Source organism: Arvicanthis niloticus, chromosome 3, assembly GCF_011762505.2.
Source record: "Arvicanthis niloticus isolate mArvNil1 chromosome 3, mArvNil1.pat.X, whole genome shotgun sequence".
NCBI classification, from domain to species: Eukaryota; Metazoa; Chordata; class Mammalia; order Rodentia; family Muridae; genus Arvicanthis; species Arvicanthis niloticus.
The window spans coordinates 63,885,985-63,913,743 of NC_047660.1; the positions used below are offsets into that span (position 1 = coordinate 63,885,985).

The 27,759-nt window shown below is 43.4% G+C and overlaps 1 pseudogene; it reads right to left on the bottom strand.

The window, feature by feature from the left end:
- Window positions 1-4,795: 4,795 nt before the first annotated feature.
- LOC117705608 (dehydrogenase/reductase SDR family member 2, mitochondrial-like) lies at window positions 4,796-17,813 on the bottom strand (annotated as a pseudogene).
- Window positions 17,814-27,759: the final 9,946 nt, after the last annotated feature.

Here is a 27,759-nt window from a genome sequence, read left to right on the forward strand (position 1 = left end):
GTCTTCTGGGCCTTTCCATTGTGGAGGATTAGGTTTTACACAGTGCACCTACTCTAGTGCTGCAACTTCCCTGAGCCTTAAAATCCCTTCATCGACACTAAGCCAAGAGCTGTCATGTGTCTCCAGCTCCTTCTCAGTAGGTTATCTTTTGACAGATGCTTCAGCCAACCATTCAGACAAATCTTTGACACCCTTTGTAAAAACTGTGTGAGCTTCTGTATTAAACCTAGAATTTCCACTCAGTGGGCTCATATTAACAAACTTAGCCGGATCCAGTTTTATGTTCCTTTCACAATTTTCCCATCCCCTTAAATCCTTATACATATTTTTCAGTCTTCTGCTTGAGTGAATTAGCAAACTCATTAAGCTCTTCAGTAGTGTAGCACACCTACCTCCTCATGGACAACATTTCCTACCTCCCCTCTAGAAGCCTGCTCAGCCCACAGTGTAGTTATGGGTCTAGAGGCAACTATTGTTGAGACCTGACGGACATCAGTATGGTCATGCCTAGCATTTTCTTCAGGAAAAGTCACTGATAGATCAGCAGACAATGAAGGATTAGTTTCCTAGGTCAAAGGCAGAAAAGGCAACATTTCCAGAGGCAGGCAGAGTGGGAGCAGATCTCTCACTGAGAGTAGAGAGACTACTTCCTCAGGTTAGATAAACCCTTGAGAATCTGAAGTTCCAAGTTCTCAGCCTTAAGGTCCTCCTGCACATCTCTATCTCAGGTACAAGATCCTGCCCTTTACCAATCAATGCCCTTACGTTAACCGCAGACACCCTCCAGAGCCCGGACCAATTAATGCCCTTATGTTTACCGCAGACACCCTCCAGAGCCCGGACCAATTAACCGCAGACACCCTCCAGAGCCTGGGCTTGAATTTTCTTTTTAATTCAGCCAACCTTAAAATGAAGGCTTCTGTTTGAGTTTCTGCATCTTGAGCTCTGTGGCTGCTGGAGAGAGGATTCTCTTCCAGCATACACTTAGAAACCTGTTTATGTGCATCTGGAGCCAGTCCGTTTTATCCAGAGTTCATTGTTGTCTTTACCTTATCCTGAAATGCTAGAAGTTGTTAACTCTATCACAGCGCTCATGCTTTTCCTTTGTCAGTTTATCCAGAGATGCTAGGAGCAACCAGCCAGTATCATCAATTTCCTTATTTTTCCACAAATGGTCAAAAGTTTTATATACAAAATCACCAAATCGGTTGCTTCTCACAGTTGGTGAATCAGGAAAACCAGATGCATTTGGCACCTTAAGTTTGTAAAACAGGTCACACTATGGGCTTTTAGTACTCCAGGGAAGGTTTCAGTAACTGTAGGTGTCGGCAAATTGGAAAGCCTATGCCAGATACTTAAAAAAAATTCATCCTTACACTTCTGCTGCCCTAGAACCACTTCTGGTACCATGCTTCTGTATGCTGGAATCCCAAAGAAATAGGTTCTAATGCCAATGAAGGAATGGACTTGCCAGGCAGAATAAGGACAAGCAGGAAAGGAGGGAGAACTTCCTTCTTTCATGTCTGCTATGTAGGCTTCCACCAGAAGGCATGGCTCAGATTAAAAGTGGATCTTCCCACCACAAAAGACCCAGATTAAAAGTGGATCTTTCCATTTCAAATGATTTAATTAAAGAAAAATCCCTCACGGGTGTACCCAGCTGGAGGGGTTTTAGTTTATTCCAGATGTAGTCAACTTAGCAACCAAGAACAGTCATCGTAAACCCGCTGGGCGCAGTTTGTACTGAGTGTTCAAATGCTAGCTGGTCTTGTTGTTGGCTTGATCTTGTGCAGCCACAGACTAGAACTGAGTTTGAGCTACCCCCTTTCTCTGTTGCCGACCATGAGACTGAACTTGGGATTTGGGAGTTGTGGAAACTGTGAAGCTGTTTGTAGAGGGTCCCTAGCAGTAGTTTCTGATGTGCTGGAGCTGTGAGCTATAATCTCAGCAGCTTTGGGTCTCGGGGAAAATACACAGGTTTGTGTAAAGCAAGCATACAAGCCCAGGGGACATCATCATCATCGTGACAAACAGCACCTAGACATTTCTGTAATTGTTTTGTCTAATTTCTTGAACTCTTACTCTAAGTAATGTGACCTATACAAATGTGTCGCAGTATCCCCAGAATAGGGTGAATGGATCTACCCAGGGCATTTCTTTTTCCTGGGATGCTCTCCTCCCAATTCCCAGGGCCTGGGTGATAGTGCAGTGTAGTACCCAGAACTCCTCATGTCCAAGTTTTAAAGCCCCGAGCCCTTGGAAAACATTTACAAATCCCCCAAAGCCTCCAAATATAAGTGGCAAAAAGTTTCCAGTAGAAACAAGACCTGTGCCCACCTCTGTGTGTAAAGAAGACAGAGACAACAGGACAAGGTCCAAAGATCTGAGGAGAGAGGAGTCTCAAACGGAAGTTACCTCTCAAGCACACTGGGCCATGTTGGGAATGGCAGCTGCACTGGGAAGGTTTGTCTGCTTTAATATGGTGTGGCTGCAAGGGGTCTTGTTTGGACTAAACAGACTAGACTTGTCCAGCCCCTACTGCTCAGTGGCTCTATTAGTTATTTATTTAAGATAAATTTTAATTAAGTGTGTTTTTAATTGTTACGTGCCTATGCACATGAGTACAAGTGCCTGTGAGGGACAGAAACAGGCACTAGATCCTCTGCAGTGGGACTCTAACCACAGGGCCATTGGCTTCCCCCCCCCCCCCCCCCCCCGCTCTATTAGTCTTAATGCCACTGCATATTCATTTTTGCTAATACCTCTGTGGCTCAGAAATCCCTCACAATGATCACAGCTTTGCTCCTCGAAGAGCAATTAGGATGGAATGGCTTTTGTTATTTCATTTTTATTTAAAAATTATTTTAGTTAATTTTTTTTTAACACTGGAGAGTGTTTCATTTGCATATACATCTGAGCACTACTTGTGTGCCTGTGGAGGCCAGAAGAGGCATCATACCCCTTGGAACTGGAGTTATAGATGGTTGTGAGCCACCACATGCATTCAGGGAACCAAGCCATGATCTTATGGAAGAGCAGCCAGTACTCTTAGCCACCAGAGTCATCTATCTCTCCAGCCCATACTTTAAAATATTTTAATTTTTATATGTGTGTGTATATAATGTGTATGTGTGCTATGTGTGCATGTTTGTGTGTGTAAGTGGCTGAATGTGTAGAGACCAGAGACCCTTGTTCTTGCCTTCGTTGTGAGCTGCTGTGTGTATGCCAGGCAATCTGGTTCTTGTCATTCTGGAGATTCTCTCGTCTCCATCTCTCATCTCACCACAGGAGCTGGAATTGCAGACACATGTGCATTTGCATCAGGCTTTATGTGGGTTCTGGAGGTCTGATCTCAGATCTTCACGCTTGTGTGGAAAGTGCTTTACCCATTGAGCAGCCCAGCCAGTCCCTTTGCCATTTTGGATTCCTATTGTTTCACTGATAATAGGAGACACCAGTCTTGTAGACTCATTCCTACTAGTCACTGTTTGCTCACAAAGACCCTTAAGCTTCCCAACAATGTCAGCTCCCCTTTGTCAGTGTAGTTTTCTTTTTTTCAGTCAAGGGAGAATTCATTCTTGAGGTTTCCCATGAAGCATAGTCCATGTCTGTTCCCTCTAAGGACTCCATCTTCCATGCACACTCACTGGGTTAGCATTAGGGGTAGGAGCTCTCTGGGTCGGTCTGGCTATGTAATTCCGTGTGGTCTCCAAACACTCCTGCTTGAGATCTAGCTCTCTTCTAACCTCTCTTTGACTCATTCCATTCCATATTGTCTTTTGCTTACATTTTCCTCTGAGGGTCAGTAGAAGGACACTGAGATATATTTTCTGTTCCATCCAGGCAATGATGCTCTGACCCAGCCAAGTTAGGGGACAATGGTGGTTGGTGCCCACTATCTGAGAATGTTTGGACTCTGGAGGACCTTGGAATTGAATTTTCAGAAAGAAAGCGTCTACTGTCAGTCTGTGTATGTTAGTTAGCTTTCTGAAATTGTAAGAAACTACCAAGGTAATAAGCATTTAAAGAAAAAAAGACTTATTCCACTAATATCCTGTGGTGGGCATGTGCAGGGATGCAGCAGACCAGCTCAGGTCTTACAGGATAGGAATCTAATGGGACAATAAGAACCCTGGGGGACGCTCTTTCCTCAGGCATGCGGTCCATGCTGTTCCCTCTTCACTGTAGAAACAAAGTAGGCTTCAGCTCCCACTCAGGACCACATGAGTCTTCTCAGGGCATCGACTTTAAGTCGCAGCTCCCTTAGCTGCAGAGTTAGATAGTAAGAGGCCAGTTCAGAACTGTTTAGGGAATATTCCGCATGCTCAGAAAGCCAATTTGCTCTTCTTGCTTCCAGCACTTTCTGTGCTCAACTCTGTCCTCTTATCTGAGATACTCAAGCCCTACGTTTTATTTTCTGGCAACTGACACTGTTTTGCTCCCTTTAATGATAGTTTTGTATTACAAACTCTTTTCTAATGAGGTTTTATTTGTCTGTGAAAGCTCTGAACTGAAGTATGCACATTTAAAACACAGGCTTATCTTTAGAATACTGCAGCACGTGCCCTAGGGTCACACAGGGCTTCTATGTGGAGAGGTGAGCCTGAGCTCTGGCCTTAGGTGTGGGGGGACCAGTCAGCTACAGTGATGTTCTCACCATTGAGATAGCTGGCCTCTGGGGAGCACAAAAAAGACAAGAGTTCTGCATTGTCTTCAGGCTGACTGACTCTGCATGGAGAGAGGAGACAAGGACACCTTCCACACTGGCCCCAAGATCTTGTGTAAGATTGTAGAATCAAGACCCTGTGGAGATGAACAAAGGACTGCAGCTGAAGACGTGTGGGCTCTGCAAGGAACTACAGAGGCCTTTGAGGGTCTTCAGATTCTAGAAAGGGGATTGGCCAGTGACCTGACAAGCACTAGGCTATTATGTTTCTTTCCTCTTTCATGTAGGTTCTGAGGTCATTTTAATTCAGATCTACAAGGGAATCTGCTTCATTCTAACCTGACTCTGCATTCCATAGAAAGACTTCAAAAGTTCCTCAAGGGCTGAGTCTTCAGTGAGCTAAAGGTGAGGTCAAAAGTTAGAGGACTGTTCAGGCCAGATGCAGCCACACGGGCTCTACATGATGTGTGTTGTGTGTTTGTGAAAGGGCTTCAGTGGGACACTCTGGGATGACCCTGATTTTTATTCTAATGTGGGCCTGAAAAGCTGTGGACTAGAGCATCTGAGCAAAAAGTAGGCCAAGGGTCTAAGCCTAAGAGAATAGATCTCACCAGGAGAACAGGCCCACAGAGTCAATTAAGCAGGGATCATAGGGGCTCACAGAGACTGAAGCAGCAGTCAGGGAGCCTTCCGGGGTCTGTGCCAAGTCCTCTGTATATATGTTATGGTTGTTAGCTTGGTGTTTTCCTGGGACTTCTAACAGTGGGATTGGGGCCGTCTCTGGCTCTTTCATTTGCCCCAGGACACTTTTCCTTCTACTGGGAAGTCTCATCCAGCCTTAATATGAGGAGCTGCACCTAGTCTTATTGCAGCTTGTTATGCCATGTTCAGTTGTTATCCCTGGGAGGTCTGTTCTTTTCTGAAGGGAAATAGAGGAGGAGTGGGTTTGGGAGGCAGGGGAGGTATATGTGGGAGAACTGGAAGGAGCGGAGGGAGAATGCATTGTATGAGAAAATTATTTAAAAAAAAAAAAAAAAAAAGAGTGCAGGTTCCTGTGGGGCACAGCTGGGAAGTGTCAGGCACCGTATACTTAGTGGGTAGAAGAGCTTTCTGCCCTTGGTCCTCAGCACTTGCCTGAAGTCTGTGCTGATGACTCCTGGTGCTCCACTGTTCACGTGGATGTTATTTGCTGCTAACTCCACTGTCAGAGTCTTTGTTAGTCCCTGTAGGGCTGTTTCATTGATACTGCAGACCCCCAGCCTCTGAGGACAGAAAGAGAAGGAGACAGAGAGACCAGGATTGAGGCTGAGACATTTGGTTTTCCTGCATTCTGCTCAGGGAATTGACTGGGTAACATATCCTGATCATCAGGTTTGGAAGACAATGCCAAGAAGACAAGGCACTACGTTAAGTGCCTTTATGTAAGATGAAAGATCTCTTTTGCTTGTGAGTAGTTCTGAGGAAGCTGTTGTTAAATGTTGTTTATTTCCTTGCACCCAATGTTCTGGATGAAAAGGGGAAATTTCTTCTTGCCTGACTGGAGCCACATACAGTCATACTTACAGGAAGTGGTACATAGGCTACAAATGAGGACACCAGGACCTTGTCTGGCAAGGTAACGAGGGGCAGGATATAAGCTGAGCAGTTATCCTGTGTGTGGCTGAGAATGGAGTTGGTGTAGGGGTTTGGGGGCATAGGAGTAAGGGAGAACAGCTCAGGTCTGGTCGGAAGATTTATCTTTATTTTCCTTAGGTCCTCAATAATGTTTATCAGGTTATATTAACAGAGAGGCCTTCTGTGTTTGGATTTTGCTTTTGGAAAAAACCCTGACCGTAGATTAATATTGTTATGCTAAATGAACATAGTATTAAAACAACTCTTTTGTTTTATTTTTGAGACAAGGTCTTTCTATTATGTAGTCCTGGCTGTCCTGGAACTTGCTTTGTAGACCAAGCTGGCCTCGAACTCACAGAAATCCGCCTTTCTCTTCCTCCCAAGTATCGAGATTAAAGACTTGCACCATCATGCCAAGCAAATTGACTCTCAATAGCTTACCTGTATTCCCATAGCTCTCTCAATCTTCATTAGACAAGCTTCTTTTTGTAGTAGATGGGGATTGACACAGAGACCCACATTGGTCAAGGTGAAGAGAAGAAGAGACTTCAGAATGCTTAGCCCAACATGGGATATCCATATTATACCTCCACCTCCCAAGGCCCAGGGGCTCTATCAAAAGAGGATGCTGGAAGTGTCTTAAGAACCAGAGTTTTGGATGAGTACAAATGAAACCATGTTTTCCAGACATGGCAGGGAAGCTGTACATATGAATGGACAGTTGTTGTGACAGCTCGCACAAGATTTGCACAAGTGTAAGTCAGACCAAATCCCAACACCAAGGGAGGGGTGGCCATGAAGAGCCACTCTAGCTGAGGAGCTAGTGGCAGTTGATGGCTGCTGGGAGAGGAAGGGTCATTTTTCTTCCAAGAGTGTAGTCTTTGGGAGGTCAACCATGCTCCCCTGAAGGCAAAACCTCCAAGAGTATATGAGATCACCAGCCGGACATGACAGATTAAAAAAAAAAAAAAAAGAGGACAGGAAGTTGGGTATGTTCAGGGAGGATCTGGGAGGAGTTGGGGGAAGGGTAACTGTGATCAAAAAGCATTATAAGAAATTCTCAAAATCCAATAAAAGACTAGAAACACTTCCTATGTGCTTTTGAATTAATTCTTGGTAGGGTATATAATTTTAAAAATTGTGTTTTAATACGATTTCTGCATGTCTGGTTGGCATGATCACTTGCTTAGTGCTGTTTTATTGCCTTCAGTATCTCTGGTCCTGCGTTTGTCTTTATTCCTGATGTTATTTGGTGTTTTACATTGACTTTTACTTGAAATTTGTCACAAGCACTAGTTTTTTAAGATAAATTTTTGGTTTTACTTATTCACATATTGTATGACTCCTAGCCTCTCTTCCTTCTTCCTAACCTCCTCCCCTCTTTTCTTCCCTTTCTTTCTTCCTTCAAGGTGTAGGATCAATCCCAGGGCTTTACACAAGCTAAGCAAGCATTATCCTGCTGGGTCATACCCTGGCCTCTTCTCCAGTGATGCCCGCTTTGTTCTTTCCTTCTGCTTCTGTGATTTTACTCCTCCCTGCACATTCCAGCTTTGTTTAACGTAAGTGATACAGTTCTACGTTAGCACTGTTGTCAGACAGGAAAAGATGATGCTTGCATCTGAGAAGAGAGATTTTAAAATGGGAACTTTTAAGTTCAATGGCTGAGCTGCCTTTGTGCTCTGTGCTATACTTTGCTTGCCCTACTTTGAATAATTCTGTCCCTGGTTTTCCCCAGAGCTCTGACAACCCTGGAATGATTCCTTCTTAGCTTAAAGGCCAGTTTACAGCAACAAAACCCTTGCAAAGCATGCTCTTGTGCTGAATTAATAATTAATTAATAAATCTTGTTGGCTGGTTTGCTACCCACCCCAGTGGTTTGTGTTCCTGAATGAAACACACAACACAACCTTTATATTTTAATATGCCTTAAACAGCACAATAGCTGGGCCACTGTCTAACCCCCAGTACCTCCTGTCGATAATTCCAAGTTACTACTTACTAAATTCTATGTTCTATCTTGGCTTCTCTAGACCCAGTTAGGCAGGCCTCTTTCGGCTCCTTCACATGGTGGGTGGCTGTGTCTCTCTGTCTTCCACTCTTGTCACGAGTCCTGTCTCTCTTCTCCTCCACACTATTCCAGCATGGTGGATCTCAACCTGCTTTCCCTCCTTCCAGGACTAAGCCCAGGAATCCAAAAATCCTGCCTCTGTCTGTCCTCCCCAACTATCGGCTGTTGGCATCTTTATTTACCAATCAGAACCAATTGGGGGCTGGTTCCCTGAAGCTACGTGCAGATACTCTGGCACAAGCAGTTTTTTTGGGAACATAATTAACATTCATAAAACAAGCAGCTATACTCTTGTTATCATATCAGATTAAAAGCTAATTAGGAGGTAGGGACAGAAGATGAGAAACAACAGGTGGCCTTTGTCTTTCTGGGTCTGGGTTACTTCATTCAATAAAGTCTTTTCCAGCTCCACCCATTTACCTGTAGATGTCATAATTTCTGTTTTCTCTGTAGCTGAATAGTGTTGCATTGTGGACACATACCATTATCATCCACTGATCGGTTGAAGGGCATTTAGGTTGTTTCCATTTCCTGGCTATTGTGAATGGGGGGCAATGACCATAACTGAGCAAGTGTCTATAGAATAGGACAGCAAGTATGGGGATGTGCCAGGGAGTGGCATAGCTAGGTCATGTGGTAGATTTAGTTTTAGCTCTCTGAGGATTCTCCACACTGATTTGCGAATTGTGGATTGGCTGCATGAATTTGCATTCCCACCAATAGCGAATGGTCTGTCTTTCCCACAATCTCACCAGCATATGCTGTTAGCTGTTTTGTTGGTCTTAGCCACTCTGGCTGGGATGAAATAAAACCTTGAAGTTGCTATAATTTATGTTTGTGTAATTGTTAAGGATGATAAACATTCTTGAGGTATTACTAGCTCCAAATCCTTAGATAGGCTGTGAAGTACACGCAGAAGCCTGGAAAGTATAAAGGCACCAATTGTGGGGGAGGGGCTTGAGAAAGAATACAGGTGAGAATACAGGATACAGGTGAGAATACAGGATACAGGTGAGAATACAGGATACAGGTGAGAATACAGGATACAGGTGAGAATACAGGATATGGGTGAGAATACGGGATACAGGTGAGAGGAGAGGGAGATAGAAGAACAGACAGAGAGCTTTACCTGGAGAGGAGGGAGGGGGTCAAGACAGAAGGGGAAGGAAGAACAGACACATGGGGCTTGTGTCATAAAGCCTTAAGGAGTCATATTATTTTATAGTCACCAAAAATTATACATGCTATATATGTTTAAGATATATATCATATATATCATATATATATATATCATATATATATATATATATATATATATATATGATATATATTTGTATTTAACAATAATAATAAAAAAGGAAAAAAGATTATCAATTTGAAAGTGGGAGCCATGGAAAGGGTTGAGGGAGAGTGTCTGGAAGGGACTGGACAGAGGAAAGGGAAGAGGGATAGTGAGGTAATTCTATTTAATTACAATGCACTAAAAACCCAATTGGAGTAAAGGTTCTAGACCAATGGTTTTTCTTTCTTTCTTTCTTTCTTTCTTTCTTTCTTTCTTTCTTTCTTTCTTTCTTTCTTTCTTCCTTTCTTCCTTTCTTCCTTTCTTCCTTTCTCTTCCTTCCTTCCTTCCTTCCTTTCTTTCTTTCTTTCTTTCTTTCTTTCTTTCTTTCTTTCTTTCTTTCTTTCTTTCTTTTGTGTGTGTTCATGCACATGTGTGTAGATGTCAGGGACAAGCTTGGGTATCAGTCCTCAGACATTGTGCACTGTCTTTGAGAAGGGATATCTCACTGGTCTGGGCTCTTCCTCCCAGGGCAGCCTGGGCAGCCTGGGCAGCCTGGGCAGCCTGGGCAGCCTGGGCAGCCTGGGCAGCCTGGACCTTCAGTGGAGAAATGTCTGACTTTCTTGTTTGGGTTCTGTGGAGTAAGCTTGCGTCCTCATCCTTGTGAAGGAAACACTTTACTAACCCTGAGTTATCTCCCTCGTCCCAGCTTGGTGGTTTTATATTTTAACAGTGTTTACTGATAAAGTAAGAGTTAGTTAATACAAAATTCATCCCACCTTTAGTTCCTTTTAGCCTGTTCACTATTATTATTATTTTTTTATTTATTTGTTTCTACCTCTGTATTAGTTTAAAAATGTATTTTGTCTTCTCTGGACACTGTTAGAGTTGTTAGCCAGAAAGTAAAATGGAGCTGTTTAACTGAGATCTAATATTCTTGCCCCGTCTAAACAACACAAGAATCTCTCTCCTTTTTTCTAAAGATTTATTTTATCTATATGAATACACTGTAGCTGTCTTCAGACACACCAGAAGAAGGCATCGGATCCCTTTACAGATGGCTGTGAGCCACAATGTGGTTGCTGGGAATTGAACTCAAGACATCTGAAAGAGCAGCCATTGCTCTTAACTACCGAGCCATCTCTCCAGCCCCACAAGAATCTCTTATCAGCATAACTCTGTTTCTATCTTTCTGGTGTGAAAATTATTTTGGTATGTTTTTATTTCTTTGAAACCTCCAAAACATCTTTGTTTGGGGTAATAGATGGTTTGCTTCATTCATGCTATGATTTCCCTGCCTTTCCCTCCTTTTTTTTTTTTTTTTTTTTTTTTTTTTTTTTTTTTGCCTCAGGTTTTATAGACTGACTGCCTGATTCCTCAGTGGGTGTGAAGCACATGGTTTAGAATGCTCTTTAGTGACTGGCTCCTGTCAGCCCGAGTGCTGGGACTCTACCCTATTTTCTGAAAGGTGTATTTGTCAAGTATAGAAATTGAGGCTGAGAGTACCTTTTTCTCCAGCATATAGGAGGCTCCATTTAAATTGGGTCATGAATAAGGATAATCAGGATTTTAGCGAGTAGATAAGAATGAATGGAAACAACTTAAATGGACTTCATAAACACCTGCCTTCTTTAAAAGACTGAGGCAATTTTGCTTGCTTAGATCCCAGAATAATAGTAATAATATTAATATTTTTATAGATGATAAACGGAATTTAATTATTAAATTATATTTGTACTACCTATGTGATAAACTAAATTGCAGGTTATTTTATTTTCAAACGATATTTATTATTACACTAAATACATATAGATGGATTTTTTTTTAAAACTCTGGTAGCTGGCATGTTTTATCAAGTCAGCAATGCTCACACGGCTGCTAATCGGCTGAGCTCTTGCTGGACTGGTAAAGGTAGAGCTGAAGAATGAGAATGGCAGGAGCACCCAGTGGTGCTGAGCTCTGATCTAAAGGCAGGCCTCTGACTCGGGAGGCCATGCTGTCTCATTAGTCCTTTGCTGGCGGTTTCACGAAGCTAGGTTCTGCAGAGGTGCCCAGGTCAGACACCAGGAAACAGAAGAATCCACATTTCAGCCTGGGCATCGCCTGCTTTTGTCTGTTTGTTTTGGACCCCCACAAAGAGCACCCTCTGATGGAAAGGATCGTGCTGCTAAAAATACCTAAAACCATCATGGCGTTGAGTTGCACCCTATGAATTACTATTTGGTTATTTTTAACCTACAAAAGTGGCATTTTTGAAAATATGGTTTAATCTAATTCCACACCTTGCCTGTGTTGGAACTGGAAGGAGATTTGACAGTCATAATTCGTTAGAAACACTGGTTATATTTCATAGGTGACCACTTTAGAGAAGAAACACAGCCCTGGCCTGGGTGCTCACCCTCCTGCACCAGGTGCTCAGCCGGTGCTGTGCTTACTGGACTCACACCAGTGTGGGAGGAGCTGGGGGAAGCAGTCCAGTCAGAAGGATTTGCTTTCTGTTCTCCCTGGGGACTTTATACAAGCTGAGAACGTACTCTACCACTGAGTTATATGCCCAGCCCTGGAACAAGAATCTTAAAGCAATATCTGCAAAGCACTTGGCCTAGAAACAACCTCTACTGGCCAGTCTAAGTTACAGAGGGAGGCTGGCTCTATAGATTGTGCTGGCCAGGAAGACTGCTGATGATGGTCTTCAAAGGAGAAACTGTTATGCAAGGGAAGAGACCCAGTAGATTTTTAAAGGGCAATGAGATTGGATCAGGTTGGCAGACTGGAATGGGATTGGATTGTAGCTGGCTAAAACACCATTATGAGAGGGGACCCTGAGATCCTAGACTAGCTGGCATAGGAAAGCTGATTGTGTGTGTGTGTGTGTACACATATATATCATGGGGAGAAAGAAAATAATGTATATTATATAATTAATATTCAATATAAATAATTATGGGAGGAGGGAGGGAGGAAGAGAGGGAGAGGGGGGACTCCCATCTACCACCACACTCAGCAGACAACAGGAAGCATCTAATGCTGGGGTCAGTCTGCAGTGCAGTAAGTGTGAAAGAGCTCTTGGGAATATAGCTACAGGGTTCCTGCCCAAGACAAATGCTGAACTCCTGGAGAATACAGTTCTGGAAACATCTCAGGTCACTGAGATCAGTGGGACATCAAGTCAGAGAAAGTCAGTGTAGGCCTCCCTCACAGGTGAGATGGAGCAGGTCAGGGAGGCCTCTGCCCCGAGTCTGTGAGGAGAAGGCTGAGAGGCAGATGGACAGAGATGCTACTTGGTACCTCAGGCTCACCAGTCCTCATGACCTAAGTTACTGCACACCAGAAGAAGTCACTTACATTTCTTGATTCCAGGACAGTTGTGGGAACTCCTGCCTTTCTTTCTCAGGATCCCCACCCTCCATTCTTCTTCCAGAAGATTCCCCAACAAATCGCCTGGCCATTGCATTCTCTGGGCACAATAATGGGTCAGGTTCTTTGATTTCTTTAAGTGACCCTAAAGTTTGAAAGACAAATTCTTACTGTCCTTGTGTTGTTGACACTCCTGCTTCCTTGCTCCCTCTTTGATAGCAAGTAGCCCCTCCCTTGTTCCCTTCTCCACCCTCAACCCCCTATTTTCCATATAGGGCAGAAGCTGACTCAGTAACAGGGCTGGGGCCTTCACATTCATACTCAGGATCTGAAATCAAAGCAAACAAGGGCCAGGGGAGAAGAATCATTTAGAAGAATCATTCTCTCACATCAGGAAACAAGCAAGACAAGCAAGGTAGAATGTGTATACGATGCTTCTGCCAAGGGAAGTTTATTGAGGCATCTGTGGGGTAAGGGGGACATCTTGAAGGTTCAGTACTAAAGAGATCAGGTTGACGACTCTGGGGATTGAAGATGCTTAGTCTGAGATACCTTTCCTTGTCTCTACAAGAGAGATGGTTGTGAGCCACCGTGTGGTTGCTGGGAATTGAACTCAGGACCTCTGGAAGAACAGTCGGTGTTCTTAACTGCTCAGTCATCTCTCCAACCCCCTTTCCTTGTCTCTAAAGGTACTAGTTCCATCTAGAACACAGCAGAGAGAATCAGGGGACCTGGGGAAGGCTGGGTTCCAGGACAATAGCCCACAGGTGCCAGTGATGTGGAATACACATCCCTGGGCGAGGAAGGACATTCGCTTCTTTAGATGATGTCTGGGAATATTGAGGTGCAGGGAGTCTTGACACCTGGCCTTGCCTCGTGTCAATGAGCTTATGACAGGAAGTGGATGTGTGGAGCTGAGGGGTACCAGGGGTGTGCCAACTTAGGTGGGGGAGGGTTATCCAAATGTTGAGGCTGAAGTTCTACCAGCCTCTTTTTGGTTCCTCAGATCTTACCTTGTCCCAGATTTGTTCATTGTTCCCTAAAGTGCTTCCCACCAAAGGATTAACCCCTGCAATACACATCAGGAAATCCATACCCACACAGTGTTCCAGGGTCTGTGGGTGAGGAGGAGACATGGAAGGAAGGGAAGTTTTTGTCATAGTGGGACAGCATGCTTATTGGTCTGGGAATAAACCTGGACCCAGTCCTAGAGAAGGACAATGCTAAGCAAAGTTGGAGGACAACTGGTTCTCTTTTCAGGGGCTAACACACACACACACACACACACACACACACACACACACAGAGAGAGAGAGAGAGAGAGAGAGAGAGAGAGAGAGAGAGAGAGAGAGAGAGAGAGAGAGAGAGAGAGAGAGAGAGAGAGAGAGAGAGAGAGAGAGACTGACACTGGACAAAGCTGGGGTTTCCGCTCTACTTGCCTTTTATGTTCCCCGACCCCAGGCACGCTGGGCTGCCATTTTTGCAACCCAGCTCTCATTTGAAATCTTTCCTGAATATACTGGTCACCTTTCCATTTTTTCCTGAACACCAGCTCTGGCTAAGAACCAGAATGTCTTCCTCTACAACATCTCTGTCTCTGATCAGATCTTGCCCCAGGGTCTTCTAGGAGGCTCTGGTGGATATTCAACAAATGGCTGGAAGCCCCTTTCTTCGATTCCCAAGTGCTCCCCACTCTAGCATCTCCCTCCTGCCCTGAATGTGTCTGATTTCTGCTCAGAGGTAATCATCAAGTGACACAGGTGACACATGTTCTCAGTGGAGCCTATAACTTGTTACTCTGGTGTGGATCACAGAAGTGGAGTTCCTGTGTTTTACCTTCTATACCCCTCACCATGGCCACCAGTTTCTCCCAATCTTCTGCTTTCCCTACATGACACAGTGCCTGACACACAGAGTCATTTCTCCTTCAGCATGACCACTGCACGGTCCACATTCTGCTGCTTCCAGCTGCTGGCGACCACGTGGGCCCCATCCTCAGCCAGACTTTGGGCGATGGCAAAACCAATCCCTATGGGCAAGGAAGAAGAGGGTCTGACAACTCAGACTTGGGTTGACCTCTTTCTTGCTTGTTATAGTTTTTGCCCTGAGGTATCAAATTAATTCTCTCTACTAATTCAGAGCAGCTAGCTTCATGCCCAACTTCTGGATGGTTAAGAAGGCCAGAGTGGGAAAGAGAGGATACACAAGTCCTGGCTGTATTGGACCTCTTGTGTCCCTCATCAAATTTCTGCCTCATCTTCTACTGGAACCATAAATGACTGATCACACTCAGAGCTCCTTGACTCAGGTATCTGAGTATTACTGAGTGCCCAGAGGTGTGCAGCCTGGAAGGATATAGTTATCAACCCATGTGGCACTACCACTCTTGAGTAGCAGATGTTTGTAGCAGTGGTTAAATTCCTTCTGCCTTCTTCTGTTGGGTTGTTCTGAGTTACATTTATATTTCCTACTGAATTTTGGTCCCATGATCCAACAGCCTGTATTGGGCCATGCTGGTAACACATCTGACACTGGCTTTGTCTCCTGTCCTTTGAGATTTAAAAGTAGAATCATGTTCTCCAGACTCTTGAGCCCTCTAGGCTTTGCTCTGTGAAGCTGAGGTTAAGATAGAGATCAGCAAAATTCAGAGATACCCACAGTTTCTGGGTTCCCAAAGGCTTGCTCTCACCCATTTGTGGATCTTGTAACCACAGTGACTTTGTTGGCATGTTTGAGTCTGCAGTTTTCTTTATTGCTTGTGCCTCTAACAGAGAGTGCAGCAATAGAGGTTGGGAGTCTCTTCCAATCCTAGATCAGAGGCTGAGATAGTGGGTTTGTTTGTTCTTTCTGGTGAGCTTGGTCCAGGGAGGGTGACCTCTAGAAACAAAAGGCAAGCACAGTCACAACACCAGCTCCTATAAGGAGGGGGTGAGCTTTGATACTCTAGTGTGCTAGAACTGGAATGGTCCAGTAATCTTTAGTGGAAGTTCAGTCGAGCAGAGGTATCCAGCATTTTCATAGCACTCACTGTTCCATGCTCTCAGTGGTCTAGGGCCAATGGTGAGGAGGAGGCAGGGAGGGCCAGGATCAGGGAGGGAAGGGAAATTTTTTGTTACAGTGGGACACCATTCTTGTTTGGTGTCTCTTGGGGAATGCCTGGATCAAATCCAAGAGAAATTTATAAATGTGTTGGGTTGCATTTAGCATTTATAGCTATTATGGGTTTCAGGTTGGGCATGCCTGGGTCAACTGGAGAACCAGTGGCTCTATCCTGTCCAGTGTTCATGAACACAAGATTCCCATAGCCAACCTTTTAAAAAATGATTAGTTACTTTATTTACTTACATCTCAAATGTTGCCCCCCCTTTAGTCTCCCTCACAGAGTTCTTCCCCCCACCTCCTCCCCTTTGGCTCTGAGAGGTAGCCCCACAGCCTTCCCCTTCTCTGGGGCATCAAGTCTCAATAGGAGTAGGTGCATCCTCTCCCACTGAGACCAGACAAGTCAGTCCTCTGCTATGTATGTGCTGGGGTCCTCGGACCAGCCTGTGTGTGCTCTTTGGCTGGTGATAGCCAACCTATTTTAACTGGAGGTGCTTTTGGCTCTCTGGTATCAAATGTTCACATGCACACATAGTGGTTCAGCAAACAACCATTCACCGAGACTCCTTAGGACAATGAACAGCTAGGTAATTCACAGGTTTGTTGTGAGAAAACCAAAGAAATAAGATCCACACTTGAACAGGCTTTGCAGTGGCTCTGTGGCTGCTTAAGGGTCATATGTTTTATGACTTTGATCTTGTCTCCAGCCCTGGGATATACTACATACCCTGCTTCAGTGATATGCTGTTTTCAAGTCTTCTAGACTGTTCTTCATTTTTATCCTTGGGGTGGGGGTGGGGGGCTGTTGGTATGCTTTCTGAGTCCCAGAACTGATATTGTCTCTGCCACATGACCATGTGACTCTTCTGCTTGCTTTTCTTGTAACAGTCAGCTCCCTGACCCTGAGTGATGGTGCTGTATTGATCAATTTTAGCAGGTGCTGGGTGCTGGCCAGTGATGGTCAATACTTGCCAAAATGAATGAATGACTGAACGAGGATTTGGCTGCAGTGATACAGTGCTTGTTAGGGGCCTTACTGGACCCAGGGGTCAAATTTCTTAGAGTGGTTAGGTTGGACCTTCACTCCCTAAACTGTTAGCTGTGTCAACTCAACTCAACTCAAACTATCCTTTTTGGACTTTTAAGCACTCAGGTGTTGGGTAGAACCAGGCTTTGTATACAAAGAAACTCACGTTTTCTTCATTTCTTCATATTTCTTCTGCTCACACCTCCACTCATCTATAGCTGTGAATGTAGCTAGGAAAGCAAGGCTCTTATTAAAGCATTTTGACTTGGTAAATCCTGGGTAAATGTCAAAGCGTAGAGTGCTTCTGAAGAAACTTTAGAGACAAATCCAGAATCAATGTCTTTGGAATTTAACTCCTACCCTTCCCATTCATTATAGGCCCACACTTCCTAGATAGCTGAGGATTCAAAGGCGCGTGCAAGCTTCCTTTCTCTTTCCACATCACTGCTTGTGAGTGTCACTGAAGCAGTTTATTCTCAAACCTATGGGGCTTCATCTGTCTATGGGCATAAGTATTCTGTGTCCTTTCCAGCTGTCTGGGGATAGCAAGAACCAAGTCTCTCTCTCTCTCTCTCTCTCTCTCTCTCTCTCTCTCTCTCTCTCTCTCTCTCTCTCTCTTTCTCTCTCTCTCTCTCTCCTTACCAGTTGTCATTTTCTGCAATTTGTGTCTTCTGGTTTCTCCAATCCTCTCCCCCACCACCATTTTTCCTCCCCAGAAAAAAAGTATTTGGGTGTTGCACTGTTCTTTAAATGTATTCAGTGAGAAATGTGTGGCGAGTGCACGCATGTGTATGTGTACCTATTCTGGGCTGAGTAACAAAGATGGCTCTCTTAATTTTGTAAACACTTTTGTGAAAACATTGAGCCTGAGCTGAGTTGGCAGGGAAATAAATATACAATTTAACAAATGTGGTAGAGACAGAATGTGAGTCACACACGTTTGGGGATGCACAAAGGAAGACACTTAATCTGAGGTGACAACAGTTAGAACATTTGGAATAGCAGTTCTCGATCTGTGGGTCTCCATCCCTTCAGGGTCAATTGACCCTTTCACAGAGGTCACTTAACAGATATCCTGCATATCAGATATTTATATTACAATTCATAACAGTAGAAAATTTATAGTTATGAGGTAGTAACAAGATGATTTTGAGGTTGGGAATCACCACAACATGAGGAACTGTATTAAAGGGTTGTATGGTTAGGAAGGTTGAAAACCCACTGGCCTTGAAGAAGATGATACCTGAACTCACTAAAGAAAGAACACTTTTTTTTTTTTTAGGTTTTTTTGGTTTGATTTGGTTTGGTTTTTTTTTTTTTTTTTTTTTTTTTTTTTTTTTTTTTTTTTTTTTTTTTTTTTTTTTGAGACAGGGTTTCTCTGTATAGCCTGGGCTGTCCTGGAACTCACTCTGTAGACCAGGCTGGCCTTAAACTCAGAAATCTTCTTGCCTCTGCCTCCCAAGTGCTGGGATTAAAGGCATGCACCACCACTGCCTGGCTAGAAAGAACACTTCTAGAAAGAACACTTCTAATGCTGTGGGTACTAGAGCAAGGATTAATGCTTCTAAAACATGTTTTTTTTAAAAAAAATAAAATTTAAAAAGATTTTAGAAAAATTTCTAAGAACGTTTAAGGAAAATTTGCAAAAGACAAAAAGCACCTGACTTTGAAGATGACAAGAGTCTGGGGGCAGGGAGGTCTCTGTACCTTCTTCGTTTTGAAAATTAGTTACAAATTAGTGAGCACCAAGTACCTGAGAGCAATGCCAATGGTGTGGGTCCAGGGTGCAGACAAATGTCCCTGAGGAAAAGTCAACTGATTTCCTCATCCAGAGTGGAAAATCAGCCTTGTGTCTAATGAGCAAACTTATTTTAGTATATGCTTGGCATAAGTGAGGCTTTCTGAATTCATTTTTGAATAAATTGTCATGTCTTAGTGCCTCCCTCATTAATCAATCCATTAATAAACATTTTGGCACTTGCTCATTGTATATTTGTGTGAATCATGATTTTCACCTTGAAAATAAATCATCTTGCATAGAAGAAAATGAAAATAAGACATATCATTAAGTTGACTGCCATTATTTAAAATATTTCTAGCTTGAGTCAAGCTGACATAAAACTATCCAGGACAAGTGTGGACCTGGTATAAAGCCCTGGGGCAGACTTTGAACTTATTTACTCCTCTCATCTGGATATCAGAGTCACCAGGAGAAACGGTACTTGTAAAGTGTTGGCTGGAAGAAAACTTCACCTTCATAGAGAAAAGATGGGGTGAGATCATTTCAATAGTATATGTCAGTCACTCCTACAGTTCAACAGTATATATACATCAGGGTATCCACCTGGCAGCCAGTAACAATCAGCTACGTGTGCCCCTCTTATATGACTGTAAAAGGATTCTGGTACTTCCTAATAGAGAGGGAAAGATAGATAAGTGGCCTTGGCCAGGTTCCGTGTGATGCAGGTCCTGGAAAGAGCATTGTCTCTTGGAAGTGTTTCCTCATACTCAAGGCTTGTCCTTACGTGGCCGAGAGGAGGAAAGGCTGGAAGCAGGAGACGGCCTCTCCCAATGCCCCGTGCTCATCAGCTCTCATGACCTCGGCTCCCATTCTTGTATTTTCTATGTTAACACACAAGACTCTGTTGTCCAAACCGGAAACCTCCAGGTCACTCAAGATCTGTCTTCTGTCTTGTTTGACATGGGGTTGGGACTCTCCCTGTCAACACTGCATCTTCTGTCTCTGAGATGAGACTCTCGGCGAGCTCATGCTGCATTGTGTTGGCGTGGGCCTTGCCTTGGCTGCACTGTGGTTCTAGCTTCTTTCCTGCTTTTACTTCTGAGTCAAGCCATAGTGATTTCTCCAAGGTGAAGAACTGATCAAGTTCACACCATGGTCAAGAGTCAACAATGGTTCTGTTAGATTCTATGATCAGTTCCTTGGCATCTCATCCTGAGATTTTGCAGCTCTGCCTCTGACCATCTCCTGAGCTTCCTCTCCCTGTGCTTCGTACTCTCTTTTTGCTGTGGATATAATTCATGCTTGCACCATCCACCATCACAGGATTGTTTCTCCTCTTTCTTCAAGACTCAGACGGCTTTGGAAGTCTCCTTCTGCAAGGCAGCCCCATTCCACATCCCTATCTTGTTCTTCATGTCTGCCTCTTCAGCCACGTTCCATGTTTCATCTCTTCCCCGTCTCTCATTCCCAAGCAGGAAAGTGATGTCAGGGCAAGGCTGTTTTAGACTTCTCAAGAGTCAACTTGGCATACGACAGTCATTTCTTAGAGTTTCTCTGTCCTATCTCAAAAGTCACATTTTTGTCTTAACATCTCTTTGGAGGAGATGTCTTGGATCCCTTATGGGTCTGTTAGGATTGTGTATTGAGATCCAGGGTGTCAATCAAAGGTGAGCTTTGGCTGAAGAAGAGGGGCATGCCACACAGATGTTTGTTCTCTCAAAAAGTAAACTTCTTTCCTCTCAGGAGCTTTCTAGAACACCTTGTTTCTATTACTAATGAGCTGGTGTGTGTGTGTGTGTGTGTGTGTGTGTGTGTGTGTGTGTGTTTGTGTAGGCATATGCATAAGTGCAGCTGCATGGAGGCCAGAGGTCAATGTTAGTTGTTTTCTCAGTTGTGCTTTACCTTATTTTTGGAGGCAGGGTCTCACACTGAACTGGCTGTCCAATAAATTCCAGTGGCCTTCCTTACTCTGTCCCTCATTACCAAAGTGTTGGTGTCTTCATGCTTACAGAGCAAGTACTTTACTAACCAAGCTATACCCCCAATACCTACTTCTTATTTTTGAGACAGGTCTCACAAAGTTAACCAGGCTGGCCTTGAACTTGTGATACTCTAGCCTCAGCCTCCTAAGATTCTGAGATTACAGGTTTATCAAGTTTCATCATTATAAAACCCATTGAGTTGCTGATAGTATCTCCATTTTATACACAAGGAAAGTGAGTCAGAGAGGAGCTAAATATCCCGTCTAACCAATATAGTTATACATCAATACTGAGGTTTGTTTCCAATGCTATATTTTCTACTTCTGAGCCATATTTTTATTTTTAAAGGGTCAGTGATGGTGCAGATAAATTTTATGAACTTGAAGTCTAATAATTTTGCATGCTGCAGGTGTAACCTCAAGCTAAATGTGGAGCCCGTTGTCTGCTCCTGTCTTCAGGAAGGCTCCCCTACTTTCTAATTGCATACCCTGTAAGGGTACCATTCTTGACTACCATTTCCCTGCTCGCCATTTCAAAGTCACTGGTTTGTGGCAACCTATTTCTCTCTTAAATATTATGTGTTTAAAACTTGCTGGGAAGACACAGGCTTCATTGCCCATTTTAGAGGCAGACTTAAATATAGGAGAACTTATTCCTCTTTTACGTAGGCAGTTTCCTTTCAGTTCACGTTTATCGCAGCTGTAAAACTGTATATTTTTTTTCCATGAAAAGTGGTTTTCATTTTTGACAAATTACCTGGCTCTATAATCTAGTCATACAACCATTTTTTATTATTATTACTATATTCTGAACACTATGATTCAATTTTGAAAGGCAAAACCCATTTTTTTCTAGTTTTAGGAAACAATTAGTTTTCTTTCTGCCTTCCAGCATGAAATTTATACATACATATATACTCAATATGTTCATATGCAGATGTTCTGATAACTGTTGATGCTGGGTATGTTACTTGATTGATTGCCACACTTTGTATACAGTGGCTCTCATTACTGTATTTATTGTTTTTTTTCTTAAAATGATCATTGTAATAGTCTTTAATGAGGCAACTGTTTTCTTTTCCTTCTCTTCTTGTTCCCTCCACCTCCAGAACAAATGGCTTTCTCTACTACATATTCTTCCAGAACTTCTCTTCCTATACAACCAAACTCTCCTATTCTCTGAACAGTAACAGGATTTCCCAGGATTCCATTCCAACACCATTCTGGAATTAATTTAGACTTTAAGGGTTCAGGGTTCAGACTCACAGGACAGACATGTTAGTTCTTTGAGAGTTTCATCCAGTGCATTTTGATCATATTCACCCCTTGCCCCAGTTCCTCTCAGATTCATTCCTCTTTGCCTACCAACTCAACTTGATATTCTTTTTTCTTTTCTTTTTAAAATTCTATCAAGCACAATCTGTATGGTCCATGTTCTTGGATGTATGGCCTTCCACAGGAGCATGGTTGGCATGCCAGGGGTCACACCCTTAGGGAAAGTTCATTTTTTCCTCTCCCAGCAGCTACCAATTGCCAATAGCTCCTTAGCTAGTGGCTGCTTCCACTTTAGATCCAAAGGCAAGCAGGGGACACTGACAGTCCCCACATATCTGTCTGCCATGAGGGTTTCTACAACACTTACCTCAAGTTGTTTTTAAGAGTCTGTAGTATTCAGAGTGTTTAGGGAAACATGTCTACTAGCTTACTATCAAGGCTGTGGTAAAGGATAAGGGTGGTCAGGCAGATGCAGAGATGTATACAATGAAGTCCTCATGACCCAAGTTCTGACTCTACAGTGTTCCAGTGGGCTGCCTTCCAGTGGGTGCATGGCTGTGTTCAAACCCTGGAAATCTTCTGGAGCCTACTTCCATCACTTAGGCAGAATTGGTTAACTCAGCTGCAGCTCTCCCTGCTTCCAGAGAAGGGGAGATGGGACTGAACATCATAAACTCTCACACATGGCTTGTGTTCCTATGAGTCATCCTCACACCCAGGAGCTCAGGAGATGCTGCCTGGAGGAAAACATGCTCCTTGAGCCCTCATCAGTTAGGATGTTATACAAGCTTCAGGATCTGGATCCAAAAGCTGGAAAGAAGACAAAGACCTAATCCATCAAAATCCATAGTTCTGGGAAATTCCCCAGGTGCAGCAACCCTGCTTTTTGGCTTCTGTCATTCTGCTTCTGGCTAACTGTTCTTGCTAACTAAGGTGTGTCACGAAGCTAAAAGCTCACACTGAGAAAGGCACAGGGCTGTACTTGCTCCTGAACACCCAGGGTAGTCTCAGGCTGACCATTAAAGACTCTCTGCTGGCTTGAAACCATGTCCAAGTGGTCTTACCTGATGCCTCACAAAAATTCTTTTTTTTTAAAAAAAGAGTTTAATTTAATTTAATCACTCTGATTTTTTTAAATTAAAGACTGTATTGGTCTTTCTAAATTCCACAGCTACTCACACAGAACAGGAATTTTCAAATATCCATGACTTAGCACATGTTTTATGAGCTGCTCCAAACACTGTTCTGAAGTCCAGCTGGTGGAATCCTTTCCTTGAATGTGTTCATTTTTTGTTTTGAGGGGTAGGTATTTCTCCCTTTCTTACTCCCTTCTTTTCTTTCTTTTTCTTGTTCTTTCTTTCCTTTTTTTGAAGTATTTTTATTGATCCCTTGGGAATTACACATGATGCTGAAGGATTACATTCACTTCCTAGTTCATTTCCACATCTGGGCCCCTCACCCCCACCCTTGTGACCTCCTTCTGAACAAAATATATATAAAAAAGAAAGGTCCAATTTGTGCTGTCTATATACTTACTGGAGTATGGTCAAACTCCCTGAGGCCAGCTCCTAAAGAAAACTGGGTCCTTCTCCAACCTGCACCCCTGCCAAAAGCCATGAATTCTGGAGAGCTATACCTCAGCATCCTTATCGCAATTTTTAGGAGTTCTCTTTGATGGCTTCCCTTTACGTTTTTGGGTGTGGGCTGGGGTGGGGTAGGTGTTGTTACAGAAGCCTTCCATGACCCTCTTTCTCGATTGTGTGTCTTTACTCTTCAACACCACTGCCAAAATAGCTTCCTTACCGTTTCAGTCATAGTTTCTGGCCACAGCACAGACCATGAACATGCTCCTTCCCCTTCCCTACTCCCAAGGACCACAGACCCAGACAAAAGGTTCTTGGAGGCAGCCTGGACCATGGACATTAACATGGACTCAGGCTGCAGTATAGAATATGGACATCTGCACGGCCGTTTGTGTAGATGTTAACACAGGCCATGGACATCAACACAGACCCTGGCTGCAGTAGGACCTTGGACCCAGTCATGGCCCTTGGTGGCAGCATGGACCAGACATCACCATAGCCTCAGGTGGCATCAGAGGCCAATCACATTAATATGGCCTCCAGGGGCAGCACATCCCACAAACACCAACGTCAAACCATGGACATCTCCACCCCCTTGCCCCAGCTGCATCAGTACCACCTACCCTCATGGTCCTCAGTGACATCACTGACAACAGTGGTCCTCCTTTGAGGAGGTCCAATCCAGAAAGTGAATCATTTCTTATCTTGGGCCTCCATCATTGCCCAGAGCCAGGGCCATCCTGAGGCCAGCTGTGTGTTGTAGGGGGCAGGGTGGGGGATGAATGTGCGTCTGTGTAAGCTCCAGGTTGCTGCACACTACCCTGTTGGTCACACGGGGCAATGACCACGAGTTCTACTGTCAACCTCATTCATACCCATCACCTCTCTCATGTCTCCAGTTCCACCTGTCTCCCCAGCTTAAGCCCTGCTCTGTTCTTCCATCCTTCCCACCTCTCCATTGTTCATTCATTCATTCGTTCGTTCGTTCATTCATTCGTTCATTGTAGTGGTGCCTGCAGGATGGTGCCAGAGCAAGGCAGAAGTGGGACAGCCTTCCGCTCACCCAGCTTCTGCCTGCCAAGGCCTCACAGTTCTTACCCAGCACAACTGCAAGCTTATATTTACCTGTCTCTGAGCACATAATTAGTCAGAGACTGCTAGAACCAGCTATCATATGTTTACATAAAGGTATTTACACACCAGAAACCACATTGTAACTTGGTTATTCCATGTAGCTGTGTCTCAGGAATCTTCTGAACAGCACAGAATGTACTTTACTTAAAAGCAATTCTGCAGTTTGGGATTAAAGGAACTCATGAAAATGTAACGATTCTCCCAACTATAGTTCGTCTTGCAGTAAAGCTATGTCCATGTGGTCTTTGGAGCTCATGTTGTGGAAAGCAATTTCATAACAGATCTTGCCATTTGAGTGCCCTGACTCGGTTTGCTCTTCCAAATCCTTAGGGCTTAGCAGTGATCAGAGAAGCATAGAAAATCAGTTACACTGAGGCAGCAGCAGCAGCTGTTGCTGTGGAGGCCACTCTCAGTCTTTTTTTCTTGAAGACATGAAGTGAGTTTTAGATCTCAAGGAATCCAGATGACTACTGTTGCATCTAAACCATGGCACAACCCCATGGTAAGGTGTGGGTGCCACAGACCAACACTTTTGGTTAGGTTAGGGAATGGCACCTTTCTGAGGGTTTGTGGCTAACTTAGTAGTCTATTCCTTTGTGTGGTTTTCCATCCCCAAAGGGTATGTCTTCTGCATGCCAGTCTGTGAAGGAACTTCAATTTTTCCTTTTATAAATACTAACTGATTTTCAAATTTTTTTCTATATGAGCTCCAATCTTTGATCAGACATTCTAACTCCAGACGTGCTAATGAGGCACATAGTGTATATATAATACACATAGTGTATGCTTTATGCAAGAGTAATGGGTCCTCCTGCTGAAAGCCTACAGCATTGACTGTTTCAGATAATCTAGCTTGAACAAAACCAATTAGCTAAAGGTTAGGTAATTTTTTTTGAAATTAGTCTTTTTTTTTCTTCCTCTTCATAAATCTTAAAAAAAAAATCTTAAGTCAAGCATCATACACTTCCCTTAAATACTCGCCTAAACCAAAAAAAATTTTTGAAAGGTCAGCTTGATAGATTTATTTAAATAAGAGTGATAATTAATGTTATTATATGAAAAATGTCACTATTTTAAGCAAATCAATTAGGAATGAATAAAAGTAAGACATGAACAATTTTATTGAGTGGTATGAGTAGGCTTTATCAAAAGACAAAACTGAAGTTATTTAAAGATCTGAACAAGTTTTGTTTGTGATTGTAGAACTGGGTAACACATCATTCCATAAGATATAGTTAAGTGTTCCAACAAGGAGGAGAGATGTGTTTATAAGCAAAGAGTGCATGTGTGCATGCATACACACCTCTCTCTCTCTCTCTCTCTCTCTCTCTCTCTCTCTCTCTCTCTCTGTGTGTGTGTGTGTGTGTGTGTGTGTGTGTGTGTGTGTGTGTGTGTAGCCAGGGTCTCAGCAGTCCTCCAGTCTCTGCTTTCCAAAGCTCTGTGATTGCCCCTGTGCAGATGTGCTCATGTCCAGCTTCTTATGTGGGTACTGGGGATTCTGAAGGAAGGTCCTTGTGCTTATGCAGCAAGCATTTGTACCCACTAGGCCAGCTTCCTGCCTTCTGTTTTCAGTAAGATTTGAAACCTGCTGGACTGTAAGGAATAATATCCCCAAAGAGGGGGTACCCACGCTGGATGTTCCCAGTGTCATAGTTAGGGAGCTTTTACAGTTGGCATCTATAACAGGACTCTCTAGACCAACCCTGGTCTATAGTATGAGATTTGGGAGGAGAAAGAATAGAAGGGCAAGTGCTGATGGACTTTGACTAGTGGCTGGGTACCTGGTTATTCATGCTACTCATTGTATCTGTATCAGCTACTAAGCCAAGTTACTGTGGAGTTTAGAAGCAGTGCACTCAACCTCCACAGAGTTAGTTTACTGGGTACAGAAGAAACTTGAACTAACAAGATTAAACTAAATATAAAATTCCCTGGTTATCATCTGTAATAATGAGAGTTAAAGTGTTGAAAAAAGTTGGGTAGACTAGCAGTACCTGTTGACTGCTTGCAGTACTGATGGGGCTTATGTAACTTTTCTCTTATTTGGAAGAATTTAGAAATTTGGAGGGCAAAGGTAATGTGACCCCTGAATTTGGAATGACTGTGGCAATTCTCTGCTGACTTAATCAATGCGGGGACACTGATGAAGTGGAGGGTGAGACTAGAATAGAGTAGTGCCAAGCACAGCATCGATAATCTTTGCTATTTCCCATTAACACACCACACAGCAGGCTAATCAAACCGACACTCAGCCATCCAGCCAGATAATACTGAGTTCTTGCTTTTTTTCTGTCTTGGTCTTGGAAAACAGCCAACGACAGATTGATTTTGTTTGGAAAGAATTCCAACTTAGATTTATTAAATTGCTGTAGGATTATTTGAATTCAGCATCTATTGTTTTAATTTGGTGGAATTATATTTGGACACATTCAAGTTCTTGATTCTATATTGATAATATGATAGTATCTGAAAGTAAAGAAAACTGTATGAGAGCTGACCTACCTGCATAGGTGACACATGTGACCAACAAAAGCTGGTTTACAAATCCTTCAAAAGGTCCAAGAACTTATCCAAGTGGTCAAATTCTAAGGAATAAGCTGGGTTGAAGCTATCCATGACATTTCATAGATGATCAAAAAGAAACTTAATCTCACAACCTGTTTGTTAGTCTGTTTGGATCTGGGGAGGATACATAGGCCATATCTAGAAATATTGATTGTTGCCACCCATAAAACTGCCCTAGAGAATGTCATATCTGAACAGGAGCTCGAACAAATTCGGTTTGGTCAGCATCCAAAAGCCAGAACAATGAGGGATATGAACCAAGATGAAGGTGTCTTCTTCAGAAAGTGAGAAAAACCTGCTGGCAGCTTTCTGGCTTCCCAAGACCTCATTCTGTCTTGGACCTGCCCATCTTCCCCACTGTACTTTGCAT